Source organism: Aotus nancymaae, unplaced genomic scaffold, assembly GCF_030222135.1.
Source record: "Aotus nancymaae isolate 86718 unplaced genomic scaffold, 86718_ANA_hifiasm-v0.15.2.pri h1tg000058l, whole genome shotgun sequence".
NCBI classification, from domain to species: Eukaryota; Metazoa; Chordata; class Mammalia; order Primates; family Aotidae; genus Aotus; species Aotus nancymaae.
Window position 1 is genome coordinate 3,258,115 of NW_026988472.1, and position 16,668 is coordinate 3,274,782.

General features: G+C 40.0%; 1 long non-coding RNA gene across 3 annotated transcripts in view; it reads right to left on the bottom strand.

Annotated features, from left to right (window-relative positions):
• Positions 1–8,821: 8,821 nt before the first annotated feature.
• Positions 8,822–16,668, bottom strand: part of LOC135269889 (uncharacterized) — a 31,159-nt gene continuing 23,312 nt past the window's right edge. Inside the window, exons 2-4 of one of the 3 annotated variants that reach the window (XR_010338125.1) lie at positions 11,423–11,589; positions 10,325–10,400; positions 8,822–9,257 (exon numbers count right to left, since the gene is read on the bottom strand). This is a non-coding gene — a long non-coding RNA (uncharacterized LOC135269889). Of the gene's footprint in view, positions 9,258–10,324; positions 11,042–11,422; positions 11,590–16,668 lie in introns of all 3 variants that reach the window. The other 2 variants (XR_010338126.1, XR_010338127.1) reach the window with 2 other exon arrangements.

Here is a 16,668-nt window from a genome sequence, read left to right on the forward strand (position 1 = left end):
AAAGGTGGGTGTGGGGAGGGGTGTGGTTTGGGGATGATTCAAATGCCTTACATTTATTGTGCAGTTTGTTTCTGTTATTATTGTGTTCTAATATATAATGAAATAATTATGTAACTCACAATACTGTAGAATCAGTAGGAGCCCTGAACCTGTTTTCCTGCAACTAGACCATCCCCTCTGGGGTTGATGGGAGACAGCAACAGATCCATTAGGCATTAGATTCTCATAGGGAACATGCAACCTTGCATCCCTTGCATGCACAGTTCACAATAGGGTTCATGCTTCTATGAGAATCTAATGCCACTGCTTATCTGATAGAAGGCAGAGCTCAGGTGGTAATGCAAGGGATGGGGAGCAGCTGTAAATACAGATGAAGCTTCGCTTGCTCACCCACCTGCCACTCACCCCCTGTTGTGCGGCCTGGTTCCTAGCAGGCCATGGACCAGTACTTGTCTGTGGCCCAGGGGTTGGGAACCCCTGCCCTAGAGTATATCTCGCTGGAACCACATGGATTTCTAATAGAATCAAGGGCTTTGGGGAAATGAAGAATGAATGCTATTTACCAATCACAAATGTCTAGCGTAGCTTCTTCATTTGAATATCTAGCATCCATGGACATGTTTCTTCCTACACATCCTCTTTCAAAAATGCCCACACGTAGGTGTGATAAATTCATGTCCCCAAAGGAGAAAAACCTGAAGTCTTATCTAGTTTTACTGCGTTTAGCATTAAGTTCAAGATCCCTATTCGATATGCAGCCATTTTTAGATCCATCTTCCTAGCAGTCTGGTCACCTATACTTAAATTATAAACTACCTTTCTCAACATACCCAATATACACTAGTGGGGAGATAACCAGAGAAATATAATAAAAACTACCATTTGAAAAAGAGGAAATAGGAAACAATACATAGTAGTTTCTGGTCCAAAGCACGTATCATAACCTGTTAGACAAGGACTACCCTGGCAGTTGGGTGACTCTTTTGGTCAGATACCTCTTTGTGTTCTCTGACAGTGTCTCTCTTGGAGGCATACTTGAGTGGATGCCCTTTTTGGGGGTTGAACTGTTTTACCATTCTACTTCATCTTCCGCAACTCCTTGCACCTGGAGGTTGAACGGTCAGAGGTTTTTTTAATTATTGGCTATAATTAGAGATTATATAGTATAGTAGTTCTCAAACTTTAGTACACATCAGAATCACCTGGAAAACTTCTTGAAATACAGATTTCTGGGACCCTCTTACAGAGATTCTGATTTAGCTGGTCTAGGGTGGGGTCCATGGACTTATATTTATAACAGGTTCCCACATGAGACTGATGCTACTGGTTCTGGGTTCCCACATTAAAAATCACTGATTTATAGGTAGCAATTGAGTGAGGTCAGAGTTATTATTTCCTATACTTACCTGATAAGATTTACCTAGAGTGATGTTGAATATAAACTGCTGAGCCCCATCTTAGATATAATAAATCAAAATCTCTTGGGAAGGGACCTGGGGCAGCTGTATAAGATACCCCAGGTGATTCTTATCATCAGTAATGATTAGGAAACACTGATCTAGGAAATTAGGTTTTTCTTGCCCCTAATCTTATTTCCTGATAAGTCTTCCATCTCCTTACCCTTGTTCTCACTACACTTAGTTTGGGGCAAAAAAAATGGCTTTTCCAGTTATACAAAGTTCCAAATTACCCACATCTCTTTCCACTGGGATTTCACAACACCAGTAACTAAACTAGCAAAGCTTTATTTTCTTCTTTCACTGTTTTCAAATAGGCGACTTCAACAATGGAAATGGTATGCTTGATCTTGGCCTAAGAAGCAAAGATATTAGGGCCACATGCTCCCCAAGGGAGGATGAAATAAGCAAAAAAAATAAATAAATAAGTTCAGCTGATTGGACATTAATTTCAGGTTTTACTAGCTTTGTAACTTTGGGCAAGTTACCTAATCTTTGTGAGTCTATTCCTCATCTTGATAGTGAAGGTAACACTCTGCTCTGTTCTGTTTAGAGGTATATGAGAAACTATATCCTTAGCATGCAACATGGTGCAGCACAGATGTTTAATAAAGGTGAATTCTTTTTAGTTCTCAATAGGGTAGACTGCATGTCCTTTTGGTTAACCTTTATATTTAGCAATGCTCCAGTGACATTTAACTAGTGAATATAGGTGTAGAAATTCTGTTACTGAAATGTGAAAGAAATTATTCAAATAATTCTTTGGATGTACATAGCTCTCTTAATCTCTCGCAAGAACTGAGATCGTTTTCCCAGAGAGCTCATTAATCTTTCTAACATTACTGGGCAGTTAAGAGAGCAGGGTATTACCCTGAATGCAATCACTCATTCATTCATTCCTTCAGCTACTTTTTGATGGATTTGCCCAGTAGTGATGAAGGAGATAATTACTGTCCATTCTGTCAGGGAATTTACATTTTTAGAGGGGAGAAAAGCAACAAAGATGTAGACAAATAACCTATATAATTTCAGAGAGTGATAAATCGTATGAAGAACAAAAAATCAGAGCAATGGATACAGAGTAACTGAAATAAGGGCACTACTTCAGCAAAAGGTTGTCAGAGAAAGACCTGATGGGATATTAGCAAATAACTAAATTATAAGAAGCCAGCTCATACAATGATTTGAGGAAGGAGTGTTCTAGAGAGAAAAAAAAAAAGTTGAAAGGTTGGAATAGCTGATGCCATTTATCCATAGCTATTAATTCAGTAATGTGTTTAACATTGAGACCTAGAGCTTGTGATTCCTCTCTCCTGTTCTGCACAGCTAACACTATATCTCTATTGTTTTCTGATATTTTTTTGGAGTTTTTAATTTTTGTTTTGTTTTGTTTTGAGACGGAGTTTTGCTCTTGTTGCCCAGGTTGTAGTGCAATGGCATGATCTCGGCTCACTGCAACCTTCGCCTCCCTGGTTCAAGCATTTCTCCTGCCTCAGCCTCCCAAGTAGCTAGGATTACAGGCATGCACCACCATGCCTAATTTTGTATTTTCAGTAGAGATGTGGTTTCACCATGTTGGTCAGGCTGGTCTCGAACTCCTGACCTCAGATGATCTGCCTGCCTCGGCCTCCCAAAGTGCTGGGATTACAGGCCACTGGGTCCGGCCTTAAATATGTTTTCTACTGTTATCCTAGAAAGCAAGTAAAGTGGCTAAGAGGTCACTGATTCAGTGGAAATGGGGCAGATTTCTTCCTGTACCCCAAATCTATGAAACAGGTATATAAGAAAGTCGAAGCTCATATATAATATAATGAATGTGTATACCTATTTTTCTGGTTACATTTTCAAGCACATACTATAAGACATTTGCATTATAAGTTTAAATCATTTGCCTTAAGAGGATGTCAGGATGTCAGTAAACATTTGTTGAACACCTACTATATTCTGGGCACATCTTAATCTTCACAGGATACTGGAAACTGAGTGTTATTAACTCCATTTTTCAGATAAGGAAATTAAAGAGAAAAAGGAAATCAGAGTCACACTGCAAGTAAGAGTGCTCGACTGAAACTAGGTCTCTTGATGCCAAGTAATACTCTAATTATTATTTTTTTGCTAATATTTGCATAAAGAAAAGTAGCACCAAGAGAGAAGTCCAAGTGATTCATAGCTGTGATTTTTCTCCATGACTCGTTCATATTCTTCCGTTTCTGTTACTCTCTTTCTACACGTACTTTGTTCCTACTGTTAAATCCACTTTATTCATTCATTTGTTCAACAAATTTATTCAGTGCCTACTTTGTTCCAGGCACTATACTAGGCATTTGGGATATTTCGTGAACAAAACGTGCCTGTTTTCGTGGATCTTACATTCAAGCAAGGAGAGGCTAACAATAAAAAAATAAATATAATAAGTAAATTATGTGGGATGTCAAAAAAGTGATAACTATTATAAAAAGAAGAAAATTAGAACAAGGTAAGAAGGAAGATAAGTGGTAGGTCACCATGTTAAATACGGAGATTGGGGTGGACTTCATGGAGAAGGTAATATTTGAGCAAATAAATGAAGGAAGTGAGTTAGCCAAGCATATATCTAGAGAAAGAACTTCCTAGGCAAAAGGAACTGCTAGAGGAAAGGCCCTAAGAGATAGATGCGTCTTTGGCATGTTCAAAGATTAACAGAGGCTGATTAGGCGTAGCAACATAGGTGAAGTAGAAAGACATAGGAGAAGTAAGAGAAGAAATAGGTTCTAAATCACATAAGGCATTGTAGAGACTTGGCATTTACTCTGCATGAAATGGGGAGCCTGTCACAATTTGGGTTTTCTCAGGAAACGAACCTTAAAACAAAGTTAATCCTGTAGAAAATGTATTAAGCAGTGCCCTTGGGGTCAATACGTGGGGAAGAAATGGGAAACCAGCAGGAAGACAAAGAAGTGAAGCTCTGAAAAAGACTCAATGGCAGCGTCAGTCACATCCACAGAAAGCTGTGGAGCTAGAATGGCCCTTCAGAGTTGGGATAATATTTACAGGCTTTAAACTCCTATATTAATCAGTCTTTGGATATGTGCTGCCTCAGGAAGGGGTGTAGCCTTGGATAAGGTTGCTTTCAACAGGTGAGGCAATCTCCTAAAGAGTGAGAGCTGAAGCCGCATAATAAGTTCATCATTGAAGTATAACCTGGGTGTTGTATCCCATGTCCACAAAGCCGCTGTGGATTTTCAGTAGAATATTGACCTGACTTATGTTTCTAAAAAATCTCTCTGCTGTTTTGAGGACAGGCTATAGGGGAGAAAGTGAGGAAGGAGGGAAACTAGTTAGAGTATTGTAGTATCTAGTGTGTGAAATGATGATATCTGAGAGGTAACAATGGAGGTGGTGAGAGATATTTAAATTTGGGGTATATTTTGAAGGAAGAGTAAGTAGAATTTTCTCACAAACTACAAGTGAAATGTAAGGAAAGAAAGGAGTCATGGATGGCTCCAAAAAACAACTGGGAAGATGGAGTTGCCAGCAATGGAGATGAAGAAGGCTGTGATTTGGATGGGTGCTAGGAAGAGGAGAGGCTAGGACATCAGTTTTGGGCAAGTTCAGTTTGAAGGTGTTTTTAGGACATCTAAGTGGGGCTGTTGAGCAGTTATTAGATATATGAGTGTGCAGTTTATGGGAGAGGTCTGGCTAAGCTGGATATATAAGTTGGAAATTTCTCCATGTAAATGATACTTAAAACCGTGGGACTATATGAGATCACCCTAGGGAGTGGGTGTACATAGAGAACAACAGATGACCATGAACAGAGCCCTGGATCTTAAAGTGATCAGAGAGAAGAGGAGACACAAACAAGAGACTGAGAAGTCACTACCAGTGAGGTAGGAGGTAAACAAAAAGTGTAATGTCCTGGAAGTCCTTTTCAGCCTCTGTCCTGCCTCGTAAATCTCTGTGACAATTTTTTTTTCACTTAATCTCAAATGTCAGCTCCTCCACTATACTTTTTTTGCTTTTCAGCTCCTTTGAATAAACCTGCCTACCACCAAGAACTCATACATGACTTTGTTTTCATTGTATCAAAGTCATGTGTCCACAGTCTGAGCACCAGCAACTCACTTCTTCCTTAGACGTCTCTAAAGTTGGAAAGATTTTGAGGGACAATATGGTTTCTTTCAACCCACCCCAATGTTATGAATGAGATCATCAGACCAACAGCAAACACCTAGAAGGTAAGACGTTATTTTTTTAAATCTTCTGTCCCCGCCCTATAACACAGCAGAAAACAAATGGAAATGTCACAGAAGAGTGTCTTCATGAACGGGAGAGAAGGGAGGTGGGCTGCTGAAAGCCTAGCTCAAAACTTGGTTGACTACGCATACAGAAGGAAATTAGAGGCTCGTGCTGGTGTATTGCCTGTATTTCCAGCTGCTGAGGTGGCTGAAGTGAGAGGATCCCTGAGTGCAGTTCAAGTCCCATCTGGGCAACATAGTGAGACCTCCATCTCTAAAAAACTAAAAGAAGGAAGTCAGGACCAATGAAAGGAGAGCCCAAGTTAACCTACAGCTCTATTATATCAGTCCTCTGTATTACACATACATAGCCAAGCACTACCCAGATGCTACCATTCAGTGATCTGCCTCTTCTTACCAGCGTTTACTTATGGAACACAAAATATTTCTGGTGCAGATGGCCTCAGCAGGGTCCTCAGTAATCAAGCCCCACCCTGGCATAGTACTGACCTTACAGAGCCTTTGCTCATCCCACTTACCCAGGGCTATTGAAACTGTTGGTTCCCATAGACATCTGTTATTTATTATTTGCTGAATATTTGTTAATTTCTGTGGATATTCGTTGGCTTTAGGGCCCCCTCCTTGCTTAAACACTGAAGTAGACAAATCATTGTGCACACATGATCAGTTTCACCCACACAGTAATTCAAATGGTTCTTGGCCCACTTCTTTGCAATCATCAGATACTTGCAACACTATTAGTTACCCTGTGTGAGAGTGTGACTGTTTCTTAGGAGATTCCATTTTGCATGGGAAGAGAGAAAAGAATTGAAGAGTAGTGGGATGGCTGGGAGAAGGGTAGAGAACCCCAAGTTTTCTAAACCTCACCTCTTATTCCTTGTCTGTCACGAGCTTTTTTTTCCCTCATTCACTAAAATGTGAGTGCCCTGCACACATGAGTACCACTAGCTGCAGGGCACGAAAACCAGATGTCTCAAGAGTGACTGTTGAAAACTATCACCCCTGCCGGGCGCGGTGGCTCACGCCTATAATCCCAGCACTTTGGGCGGCCGAGGCGGGTGGATCATGAAGTCAAGAGATCGAGACCATACTGGTCAACATGGGGAAACCCCGTCTCTACTAAAAATACAAAAAAATTAGCTGGGCGTGGTGGCACACGCCTGTAGTCCCAGCTACTTGGGAGGCTGAGGCAGGAGAATTGCTTGAACCCAGGAGGCGGAGGTTGTGGCGAGCCGAGATCACGCCATTGCACTTCAGCCTGGGTAACAAGAGCGAAACTCTGTCTCAAAAAGAAAAGAAAAAAAAAAAAAGAAAACTATCACCCTGCACAAGGAAAGGCAGCTTTTAGAATAAATATTAACATATCAGTATTGTCTGAAATTGATGATGCCTTTTAAAGTGGGTAGTTTCACAGAATGGAAATGTAGTTTGTAATTGTGCATGACAAATGGGGCCACTGAACTGCATGACAGCATTACATAATTTGCCTGGAATGAAGACCACCTTTTCAGCCCAGCATTCAAGGCCCCTCATGATCTGGCTGCTTTCCAGCTTTCTAGCTTAACTACTTATTACTACACTATTTACTACTACTCCCTGCTCCTTATGTTTCAGGCCATTACCTTCAACAGTCCAAGTTGTTTCAACTTTCTTGGTTTTTGTACTTGTTTCTCCTGCCTGGAAGGCGCTTCCTCTCACTGCATTACCTGGGTGAAAACATGCTCAATTTCTTAGGACTTACTTAAACGTTTCATATCTGAAGTCTTTAATTAATGCCACAGCTTGGTCAGTTGATCGCTCCTTTGTACTCTTATATCCTTTATCCCTTTGTTACGGTATTTACTGCTACCTCCTGTTACCCTAGAATGACAGCTTCTCTGCGATCTCTTCAGAGGCAACAGCTGTGTGGTTGAATTCCTCTCCATATCCTAGACATTGCCCAGCACAGATAAGGTTCTTTCTGGGACATCAGAAAGTATTTTTTGACTAATTGGCTGGCTAAGAGAAGCAATACTGGCCCTGGGTATTTTCTTCTGAAGACAAATAGAAGGGATTTGCTACTAGAGTCCACAGAAGCAATGGAGAAGAAGAGAACTGAGGTGACAGTAACAATCTTATGACCACTCTTTCAGATGATAACTTTCAGTGCTTCTATGAGGTCAGATGTTTGCCTCCCTTTTCTCACAAGAAGAAACTGAGAAGGGAAGTGGCAGGTCTCCCAGGTCCTACAGCCAATCAGCAGTGGGGCTGGAACTCCAACCTTGGGATCCCAATACCAGACCCTAAACTTCCTGCTCTAGCTCCCCTAAATCTGGGCAGGAGTTACAGCTCAAACCTGACCTAGATGCATTCAGGATAAGGAGTTTCTCCATATGTTGCTTCTGACCCTGGGAATGCTGTCATGATCCTGGGTGGTCCGCGATGCTTTCCAGGGTGAGCCCATTTGCCCTGAGAGGATGTACTACCTCTCCAAGTAACCATGGAGTCAAATGTCTATCTCTGGCCAGCCTCAGGACAACAAAGATGTTTTCTCAGACATCACTGAGCTGTACATTGTGAACAAATTCAGGGGGAAGCAGCAGATACTGGAGAACCTTCTTGCTCCGCTTCTACCATCTATTGCCTGTGAGACATGAGGAAATCAGTCAACTTCTCTTCTTTTTGGACCCATTATTTCCTGAAACAAAATGAAAGGCACAGGTAATTGAGGGTGGCATATGGTACTGATAAGCCATGCACCTCACAGGCTTTTTGTGATGCTCTAGTCATATAATGAACAGCAAAACACTTGTGAGGTGTAATGGGATATTTAAGTGTAAAACAATGTTACCATAAATCAGTGAGTGAATATTATTCTTGCAGGAAAATGCAGATAGGAAATAAGTATAAAATCCAGAAACCGGTTTAATATCTGCAGTGCTCATCTATGCCATGATAGGAATTATAAGAGAGTGTAGAGCTGTAGTTTTTGAGATTTGAAGTTGAGGAACTTTTTATCTATTGGTAGTTTAAAGTTTACATTAATGATGTCATAAACCTGGACCTGTAACTGGCCACCTTTGAAAGTATATAGAGAAGATATGCATGAGAATAAAGGTACCACAGGGGGAAAAACAAATCACAAAATGAAACAAGCAAAAACTTTATCATGATTATAACATTTGAATCAATGTTTTTTTTTTTTTGAGATGGAGTCTCATTCTGTCTCCCAGACTGGAGTGCAGTGGTGTGATCTTGGCTCACTGCAACCTCCATCTCCTGGATTCAAGCATTTCTCCTGTCTCAGCCTCCAGAGTATCTGGGACTACAGGTGCCGGCCACCACCATGCCTGGCTAATTTTTGTATTTTTAGTAGAGACAGGGTTTCACCGTGTTGGCCAGGCTGCTGTTGAACTCCTGACTTGAGGTGATCGGCCCGCCTTGGCCTCCCAAAGTTCTGGGATTACAAGCATGAGCCATTGTGCCTATCCTGAATCTGTGGATTTAGAGAGGCTCTAGGCCTTTTCTTCCCTCTGTTTCTTCCAGTATTATTAGCCAATATATTGCTTTCACTTTCTGGCACCTACAAAAAAAGGAAAAAAAGATTTTAATTAATATGTTTCTTTGTTTTTCTTTTTAATTCCCATAACATTCTGTACCAGGAAAGGAAATGCCAATTTCTTACTTAGATGTATAGAAGATTGTTAACTGGGTATATAGAAATTAAGGATATAAGCATATACAGACAAGGACTGGTGGTAAGGTCAGAACAACAGAATTTAAGAGCTGTGCGGGCCTTGGGATTATCTAGTCTACCTCCTCATTTGTACAGAGTATGAAACAGGTCCAGAGAGGGGAAAGGTCCTATAGGAGTCAGGTCTTAAATCAGTGTGTCTGACTCCCAAGCCACGCTGCTGCTGCTCCTTCTCCTTCTTTTGTTCCCCCTGCCTTTTTTTTTTTTTTTTTTGTAAAGGAAATAAATTGTTAGAGATATACTTTTAGTTCTTATTTTATTCCAACCCCATTTTTTCCTTTTGTCACTGAACTGTAATTGATACAAGTTTATTTTTTCACTATATGTTTATCCCCAAAATATATCTGGTTTTCATCTTTTAAACTTTTACCCATATAGTGTACTATGCCAGTATTTCTGTATCCTGCTTTTTTTGCTCTATTTTTGTGACCTTTTCATATGGATATATAAAATGCCATTTTGTGGCTGTACCACAATGTATATATTCCCAAAGAATGAATATTTAGGTAATTGTCAGTTTGAGTTTTGTTTTTTCAGTCCTTGTTCTAAAACATTCTTACACATTTTTCCTTTTGCACATGAGTTTCTGTTGTGTATATGCCTATAATTGCTGGGTCATAGTGTGGGTACATTTTTTATTTTGCTAGAGAATACCAAACTTCTCTTCAGAATAGTGACATTGGTGTGTCAGATAGAACCAGAATCTGCTCTGAGTACATCACAAGGTTTAGTGAGGATCCAAGCAAAATAAGAGTGTGAAAACACTTTTGAAGTTGTTGACAATGCTGTGCCACGAATCGTGAGGAGGCAATTTTAAGTCAGTGTGTGGACAACAATGATCATAGGTAGACATTGGATAAATGACCAACTCTTAATGAAGTCTTAATTTTATCTACCTTAGGATCATGTCCAGAGAATCACCAAAAACGATCACATTTAAATATGTCTTCAGGTTTTGTGAGGGCTTTAGATCTGATATAAACACATAAGAAAAAAATCATTTTTAATATAGCTGGAAGAGATATAATAACATCAGTTTCTGGGCAGAAAATCAGCTCTATACAAATTCTAAAGGCCAGTTACAAACTGGACAAGTTTTAACATGGTTTAGAATGTCTTCACAGGAAACTAGCACTGTGCCTTTGTCTCTGAGAAAAATAAACAAACAAGTCAATTATGTGTTTACGGTTTAATTCATATTCAATCATATTTTGTAGCTTAAAAGGCCACTAATAAAAAAGAAGAACAGAACAAAATAAATCTCACTTGGAATATTGGGGTTTTTTTTGGCTGGTTGGTTATTTTAGTGTACTTTTCTTTTAACTGTGTTTTGGTTTCTGGGTAAAGATGGTAGCAAACTGGTGATGCTTCATCCACTTTTATTCTCCCACTGAATAATTCATGATGGACTGGAGAATCTCAATGATTGGTTCACCATACTCTGGCAGAAATTCCTACTGACTGCCATACCTTGAGTAAGAAACTCTTGGTAACCAATGCAGACTCAGACCTCTTGAAAAACGAAAAGCAGGGCCAAGCTGGATAAAAGCCAAAATTACTGTTTGCCAAATTACACTGTTGGGTTTCATGGAACAGCTAGGACTCTCATATACCTAAAGATAGTGAAAAGATGTATAGAGGTTACTGAGGTTGGAAATATATGTTGAGGTTAATCTAACACTGTAATCGACAATGGCCTTTCAATGAAGATTTAAGGAATTTGGAATCTATTCTGCAGGCAGAGGGAAAGTATTAATGATTTTGAGCAGTGACAATAGGATCAGATGCATGTTTTAAAAGGTCTAGAAGTGTAAAGAGTATATGTATATTAGGGCTAGAGTGGCTGGAGGCTGGGAGACAAACTTATTGCAAGGCTCCACGTAAAATCATATGGACCTCACTGAATCCTATCCTCAGGTAAATACTAATAATTAAAAGGGTTTCACCATTTATAGAGCTTTCAGATGATTTATCCTTAATATTATTATCCTCACATCTGCTGATGAGCAAGCCTCTCAGGATCTTCTGCTCCAGTCTTGTGATGGTAGCATGTTCCTGCTTCTGGTGGTGCTAAACCCTGGGCAATCATCTCTGCTAGGAACAACTGTTCTTCATGGTGACTGCTGTGAAACCAACAGGATGGCCTCTTTTCTATTTAGTCCTAAGAGTGAGCATAAGGTAAGCATTCGTAAGATTTTACTGAAACTTTTGGAGTATAAAAAGGAAAATGCTACACAGAATATAATTACAACTATTCAAGCACAGGCCCATCCCAGAGCCTCTTACCAAGTTGACTCTCCTCTTTGTCTTTCTTTTCTGCCTTCACATGGCTTCAGACAGCTCACCTTCCAACCACTGGAAGTGTTTACAGCATCTCCACATCTCTCCACAAGGTGGAGTTCAAGGCCAAATTTTTCACTAGCCCCAGATACTGGAAGGAGTATTTTTTTCTTCATTGTATTCAATGTAAGGCCTGCCTCCTAGGTCTTTATTTCCTATTCGCACATTAAATCTAACAGTGGCAACGTATTCCCTGTGGAGGAAGTTCTGTCTAGGCCTAAAGCAGTGTGGTCTAGCTTTACGGTTTGATAAAGACAATCACACAATATCCAATATATTTCCTACATCACATGTAGGCCATCAACAGTCTGATCAAGGTTGGGCTATGTCAAATCAAACACAGCTTCTAGATATCAAGTGATTATAAACTCTGGAGGTTCAGTCTCACTCATAGCACCTGCCTTAGCCTGTTTTCTGTTGCTTATAACAAAATACCTGAAAATTTATTTTTTTTTAAATTATTTCCTACAGTTCTGGAGTCTGGGAAGTTGAGGATTGAGGGGCCACATCTGGTGAGGGCCTTCTTGATGGTAGAAACTCTGCAGTCCTGAGGTAGCGCAGGGTATCACATGGAAGGGGCTAAGTATGCTAACATGGTAGCTTAGGTCTCTCTTTCTCTTCTTATAAAGCCACCATTTCTACTTCTATGATAATCCATCAACAGATTAATCCATTCACAAGGCCAGAACCCTATGATTCAATCACTGTACCTCTGAAAGGCCATACCTATGAATACTGCCACATAGGAGATCAAATTTCAACATAAGTTTTGGAGGAAATATTCATAGCAGTTTCTGTGTATTTGTGTGCATGCATGCACACATGTGTGTAGAGACACAGAGAGAGGACTAGAGAGGCAGAGATACCTATACATATATACACCTGTACATTAAATGCAATTATGTACATATATGCAAAGTTGTAAAAATGGAACCATGGTATATATCCTCCTTTATAAATTTCTCCACTTAATAGAACGTTAACATGTTTGTAGGTTCTTTTATGCAGAGTTACTTCTTTATATAATATTCCATTGTGTGTAGCAAATCCTTGTTGATACATATTGGGACAACTTTCAAAGTTTGGTTATTATGAACAGTGCAACCAAGAACATTGTCATACACATATTGTTATACCCGAGAGAGTTAGAAGGAAAGTGCCACACTCTGAGTTCCAGTTGAGAGTCCTTTATTACCGGTGACCGAGAGTCAGCTCCTGCTCAAAATCTCTCGTCCCCTTCTGATTTCCTTTTATACCTAACCTAGAAGAGAGGGGAGGGGGACTCTAGCTGAAGCAGAATTTTACAGAAGCAGAACAAGCAAGTTAGTAGGAGGAAGCTGGTAACCAGGAGGCAGGAGGTTCCCATAGTTGCTGGTTACTAAGAGTATTTCCATACAGTCATCAAGGAGGGTAGCAGGGGGGACTTTCCATACAATCAATGGGGGGGGTTTCACAATAGCAGGTAGACTTGCCAAGCAGGATATCGTTACAGCAGTTACAGGTACTGAGAACAGGTGACCCGAACCTCAGCAGTTCAAGGCTCTGAATACAGCTGACCCAGTAATGCACCTGAGGGGGCCATGGCAGGGAGGGCGAAGCTAAGCTGGAGCTTGTCAGGCTTATTTCTAAGATGAAGTCAGGTTAGTTCATTTCAATATATTGTGTACTTATACATGAATTTTAATAGGATGAGCTGTTAATATAAATATTTATTTCTTATCTTTCCAGGTAAAATATTGTTGGGTACTTCCTTTGGAGTTCTAGACTCAGGATGAGATTACAGAAGATATGCTCAACATCCTCCTTTGACCTGGTCCCAGTTTCACCATATTTGATAGATGCTTTACAGTCTCTGGTAAGGAGGTGTGCAATTCTCTGATTTTATTATAGTTTTTAGGGAATTTTATTTTGTACATTTCAACAAAAAAAAATTACATAAATAAGTAACAGCTCCACTGAAAGCTGTGTTTTAAATGAACAAATATTGGTACTTTGTGAACAAATGTGGTGCTTTTTCTTTCTCTAATTATTGGCTATCAGTCTTATTTTACTAAATATATACTGACAAATTTATTTTGGTCCATTTATTTGAGTTCAAAGACTATTTCATACTCTTCCCAGTGAAACAGTCATGGGCTATTGCTATCTTCAAAAGAACTAAATATATAAGTAGCAGCTCTCCTCAAAAAAGATGACAAAGTCTTCTTTTCCCTTTAGAGCTTAAATTTCAGTGGCTGGTAAAACTATTTTAGCAACAATATGCTCACTTCTTCTATGATATTTTTTTCTTCTCTACTAAGTTCAAAGTTTCTCTCAGTAACCATAGCAACTCAAAATTGTTTCTCTACCTGACTGAAGTTGCCCTCTTCCACTGATCATTAGGACATTAACTTTTAGAATCATTTCTGTTTCTGCCTCTTGTTTTGAAGGCGCTTTTTAATTTCCTCAAATAATTGCAATGGAACAAAAAATTGTTCTCTTTTTTACATATGTGAACTTTTATAAGAAATGTAATGTTTTTAAATAAAATTTTTAATTCATCAAAAGCATGTCTGTAACAATGTGAAGGTTATAAAGATTAATAATAGTAGAAATATCTGTGTACCGGTCACTCAAAATAATTCTAGTTAGATATAGTTGTTGTAAGGACAAAAAAGAAAATAGATCTAAAAAGGTAAATAAGTGAGATCATTGTATAGTTCTTTACAGTTTAACAAGAGTTGTTTAGATAGGACCTGCTCCACACTTATTCGATTCTCCGTTTTCCACTGAATTTCCTTTCCAAACAATGTACAGTGTTTCCAATATCTATCAAAATTTCATAAAAGCTATGATTCCCAACTTATACAAACTGTCCACCAAGATGTTTTCTCCCAAACATTGCATTCTTGAACCAAGCCATTAAAGACTTGGACTGTGACACAGTTTTCATTCTGAGAACCGTACACATCTGTGTAATTACCGTCACTCCCATTTACTACCCTATACAGGGAATCCCTATGGCCTTAGGCTTACACACACAACTGGGAGCTATAAGGACCAGAAAAAGTGAAAAGTGATCCATTCAGTAAAGACCCTTCATTGCCTACCACAAGGAGAAACAATTCCACAGGAAATGGCTTAGGCAGAGTCATCCCAAACCCAAGCCACCTCTACTGGCTGGAAATCAACTGTGGAGTGCCAACCCACACTCACCAGCCAGCCATACCCAGCGCTTTCATTCTCATAAAAGACTAAACTACTATAAAACCAAAATAAAATTATGAGCCCCCCAACTCCACAAACCATCTGAATGGACATCCTCCTCTGCCAGGGCATGCTAAAATTTAACCTGAAAGACTAGTTCAGGATATGACAGAAAGTTGGGGCAGGGCAGGTCAGACCTGCCTCATTATATCCTCCAACATTAACATAAACACAGACCTTAAATGTGATAAGAAACATAATATATTCTCTCTGAAGCCTTCTACCTGGAGGCCCCATCAGGATGATGAAACTTTGGTGTCTACAACCTCGTACTATAAGCCAGACATTGCATTTTATTGATAATAACTCTTTCAACCAGTTGTCAATCAGAAAATTTTATAAATCTGCCTATAAATTGGAAGTACCCCCCTTCCAGTTGTCCTGTCTTTCTGAACCGAATCATTGTATATCATAAATGTATTTAAATGATGTCTCATTTTTCCCTAAAATGCATAAAATCAACCTGCACCCCGACCACCTTGGGCACATGTTCTCAGGATATCCTGAGGGCTGTGTCAAAGGCCATAGTCACTCATATTTATCTCAGAATAAATCTTTTCAAATATTTTACAGAGTTTGACTCTTTCTCCACACTATGCCCCTATCCTCTGTCCCCAGTCACCACAAAAACACAACCCCCAGCTCCACTTACACCCCTATCCCTCACCCATTCACTCAAAAAACCCCGCCCACACCTTCACACACCATTCGACTCTCATCTCCCAAACTCAACAACAAACCAATCAACCCCCACCCCCACCTCCTGCACACATTGCAGCTCATCCAATCAGACGATGTCTCTCTGAGGGTCCTGTCAACTGGCCTTTTTCCCTACCTGGGGAATTTACCACACAGTAGAGCCCAGTATACAAGTTGAAAGCCAATTTCTCCTGGGCCAGTACCAGCCTGAAAAAAGGGAGGGGCCAGCCTAAGGGCCTCATCTGCTAGGAAAGGTTCCCAGCTATTCCCACTTGGAAAGAAGCCAGGAAAGATCAAAATTCGAGCTGATTTGTTAGTTCTCACTCTTCTGCCCCTATCCAGACCTCCACCCTGTTGGTTTGTAGTGCAAGTTTTTGTTTGTTTTCCTTGCCAGCTGCCTAGAAACCCTGCCTGCTGCCTAGACAGAAAAATTTATCAAGACAGGGGAATTGCAATGGAGAAAGAGTAATTCACACAGAGAGGCTGTGTGGAACACTGGAGTTTTATTATTACTCAAATCAGTCTCTCCAAGCCTTCCCTAGGATCAGAGCTTTTAAGGATAATTTGGTGGGGAGTGCTGATTGGTTGGATTGGAGATTAACTCATAAGGGGTCAAAGTGAGTTTCTCTTGCTGACTTCTGTTCCTGAGTGATCACAGAACTGGTTGAGCCAAATTACTGGTCTGGGTGGGGTCAGTTGGTGCCTGGAGTGCAGGGTCTGCAGAATAACTCAAACACTGATGTTAGGCTTTGCAATAGTGATGTTATTCCAAGGAGCAATTTGGGGAGATTCACACTCTTGCAGCCAGAGATTTCATGGCCCCAAACCATAGTTTCTAATCTTATAGCTGATTTGTTAGTCCTACAAAGACAGACTCAGACTGGTCCCCAGGCGAGAAGGGGTGATTTGTTTTGTTTTGCTTTCTCCTTCAGGAAAGGGCGATTAATGGTTTTTA